General features: G+C 59.7%; 2 long non-coding RNA genes across 2 annotated transcripts in view; both read right to left on the bottom strand.

Moving 5' to 3' along the window:
- The window catches only part of LOC111827901, a 19276-nt gene extending 18144 nt beyond the window's left edge, over positions 1 to 1132 (bottom strand). Inside the window, exon 1 of the long non-coding RNA XR_002831653.1 lies at positions 1037 to 1132. This is a non-coding gene — a long non-coding RNA (uncharacterized LOC111827901). The remainder of the gene's footprint in view (positions 1 to 1036) is intronic.
- Positions 1 to 2170, bottom strand: part of LOC106698835 — a 21524-nt gene extending 19354 nt beyond the window's left edge. The window contains exon 1 of the long non-coding RNA XR_001350223.2: positions 1859 to 2170. This is a non-coding gene — a long non-coding RNA (uncharacterized LOC106698835). The remainder of the gene's footprint in view (positions 1 to 1858) is intronic.
- Between the last annotated feature and the right edge of the window lie 1040 nt (positions 2171 to 3210).

The following is a 3210-nucleotide window of genomic DNA, read 5'->3' as shown; positions in this document are numbered from 1 at the left end:
CACCCTGAGCGTGACTGAGGGTGGCATCGCACCTCCCAAATCCGCCCTGCTCTGTGCATGCCAGGGGGCGGCGCCCCAACTCCCCAGTCGGCCCTGCTCTGAGCCCGACCAGGGGCTGCACCTAGAGATTGGGCCTGCCCTCTGCCACCCAGGAGCAGGCCTAAGCCAGCAGGTCGTTATCTCCCGAGGGGTCCCAGACTGCGAGAGGGCACAGGCCAGGCTGAGGGACCCCCCCTCCCCCAGTGCACAAATTTTTGTGCACCGGGCCTCTAGTTTAATTATAATAGGGGCTTAGTGAGGGGGGCACCGAAATCTTTGTTCCCATTTTACAAAGTATATAACTGCTCAGAGATTTCAAGTCACTGTTTTTGGAATGTCACAGTTATTAAGGGGCAGAGCCCAGATTCAAACTCAAACCAAGCCAGCCTCCAGGAGAGAGGCTAAGGGCCAAACAAGTCAAACAGCCTGGTAGCTAGATTTAGCTCCTTATAAAAAGCCCGAAGTGCACAGGTTGGAGACCGGAACCAGAGAGCAAGGGAAGCCTCTCCAAAGGCAGCTGGAGTCGCCACTTTTTCTCCCAGTTTTGGCATTCCCCGCCCACCCCCCAACCAGGCCTTGGCCAGTGGACTCGTCCTGTGCCAGACCCCCTCTTTAGAGATGGGAAGTCTGAGATGACACTTTGGGCCCGTCCAGGAAAAATGACTCTGGTGACCCTGACTCAGAGGGTAAAGGAATGCGGGTGGAGGAGGCGTCTCACAAGGCAGTTTTGGTAGGCGGCAAAACCCTACCCAGTTTGACCGCCATCCTACTGCCGCAGGTCCCGGGAAATCTAGACTAGCGGTAGTCCCCGCACAATGCGGGCGCTTGGCCCCCGATCGCGAGCTAAATAAAATTCGGGGCTTCCAGATGCTGTCGCGACAAGACCAGGATAGGGGCCGAGAGCCAAGAGTCGCGTTTCTGGCGGGCCGAAAACCGTATCCGTAGCCGGGAGGAGACCAGTTTAGGGGGAGAAAATTCACAAAACCTATGGGGTCACCTTAGAGGTCTTGACCCGGGTTGGAGAGGTGTTGGGAAGACCTCAGACCTGTGAAATCAGCGCGGGGACTCGGTCCGAGCGAAGCCCGAGCGGCTACAACCAATGGACGAGGCCGAGCGCGCGCGCAGGCGCAGTGGTAGAGACGGCAAGTAGGACCGCGCGGAAGCGGGTGTATTTCCCGGCCTGGGCTAACCCGAGGCGCCGCCTGAGTCACGCGCCCCGCCCTACGGAACCGGCCTCCGCCAGAGGCCCGGGAGCAGCGGAGACGAGCGGACCCGCGGACCCGCGAGAGGCGGTGAGCGCCCAGCCACACTACCCTTGTACTTCGTACGGCCCCAGACCCGACGAGATCCTAAAGTCCCGGCTTCAGAGGTCCCCAGACTGATGATCTGAGATTCGAACCTCCAGACCTGTCCTGCCCGCGTTAACTCGCCCGGGACACTCTTCCACCCTCCGTCCTTGGACTTGAGAGGTACCCCGTAAATTATGCTCTCGTGCCCCCCCATTCTAATGGGAACCCCGTAATCCCTGGCCCGGGTCTTACTCCCACGATCTCAGACCCGAGCCCACAGACGCAGCGGTGACACTGTGATCCCGCTGCGGGGAGTATCTGAATTTCCAATCCCACATCCTGAATTTCCAAAACCCTGTCCCGGGGGCCTCCAGGCCGAGAATCTGACCCGCCCGAGACCCATAGTCCAGTTCTGGGGCCCTGACTCGAGCCCCCAGACACATCCGGGATGTCTTACACTAACTTGGCGCTCCCGGGAACCCACCAGACCCGGACCCCCTACCCTTAATGATGCCTAAGCGTAGACTCACCCAGGGTCATTCAAGGCTGACGAGGACCCTTTGAATCCAGAAGGGGTTTCAAATGTGATCATCAGTCCCTACCGCACCCATCCGAGCACTGCCATCCCCCAGCAGCCCGGACCACCATTCTGAACGGACTCTTTAAGCCCAGCCAGAGGCCTCACTCCCCCACGTCCAGCTGCCTGAATTTCTCATTTTTATGGGTTGGGGTGGGTTCGCGACCACCTAACCACTTTTTTCTCTTTAGGAACCTAGAGTCGCAGCCATGTTCCTGGTTAACTCGTTCTTGAAGGGCGGCGGTGGCGGCGGGGGAGGCGGGGGCCTGGGGAATGTGCTCGGAGGCCTAATCAGCGGAGGCGGAGGCGGAGGCGGAGGCGGCGGCGGAGGCGGAGGCGGCGGCGGCGGAGGCGGAACTGCCATGCGCATCCTGGGCGGGGTCATTAGCGCCATCAGGTAGGGCGGGGCCTGAGGGGGCGGGGCCTTACGTTGGATACTGTCGGGCGAGAATTGAATGGGGTAACCTGGAGACTGACCTGGAGCCTTCATTAGGCTGGGCCGGGCCTGGGCCTTGAGGGGCGGGTCGTAAGGAGGCGACTGCAGCTCGTGGGGGCGGGGCTACACCTGGGGGGTTGCCCTCTGTTGGATCATCGCTGGGTCCGGGCGGAGCTTTGGGAGGTGGGGCTTACTCGGGCTGGACCCCGCCGGCTTCCGCTAACCTGAAGATGAACGTTAAGGGGGCGGAGCCAGCGAGGCTGGGTGTCACTTCATGGGGGCAAGGCTTGTGTTATGCGCCCGGCGCGGCCGTCCTAGGTGGGTCCATGAGAAGGTGCCCCCAGAAGAGGCCGAACCTACTGGGATAAGAGAAATGGCCTTGAAGGGGCTCAGCCTGGCTGGGAACTAGCTGGATTAAAATAGAAAAATGTCCTGGTGGAGGTAGGGCAGATTTTCTAATTAGCCTAATTAGAGGCCTAATTAGCCTTGGCCATTGAGCAGTGATCCCTCCAAAGAGCTGGAACTAATGGAACTGGGGCGGGGTGCTGGGAAGACACAAGAGTTCAGGAAGCCGTAGCGATGAACTACGTTCCTAGACAGATGGGATCGGAGGGGTTTGGGGCCCCGAGAAAGCCGGGGCAGAACTTTTACGAAGTGAGCCCTCGAAGGGGCTGAGTCTATTGAGGGAGCTGCCAATTGGGGCAGGTGTGCTCTGGTAGGAGTGGGAGCCTACCCTAAAGTTGGGGCCTCTGAGTTTCCACAACGGGCTCAACCCGGGGCATCTAGATTTGTGACAGGGGACGACAAAATAGAAGATAAGGTGTATGAACAAATAGGGAGGGTTGGCGACTTGGGCTTCTTCGGGTAGG

Source organism: Myotis lucifugus, unplaced genomic scaffold (genome assembly GCF_000147115.1).
Source record: "Myotis lucifugus unplaced genomic scaffold, Myoluc2.0 scaffold_244, whole genome shotgun sequence".
Classification (NCBI taxonomy): domain Eukaryota; kingdom Metazoa; phylum Chordata; class Mammalia; order Chiroptera; family Vespertilionidae; genus Myotis; species Myotis lucifugus.
Note: the sequence above shows the minus strand (reverse complement) of the source record. Positions and strands in the feature narration are given on the sequence as shown.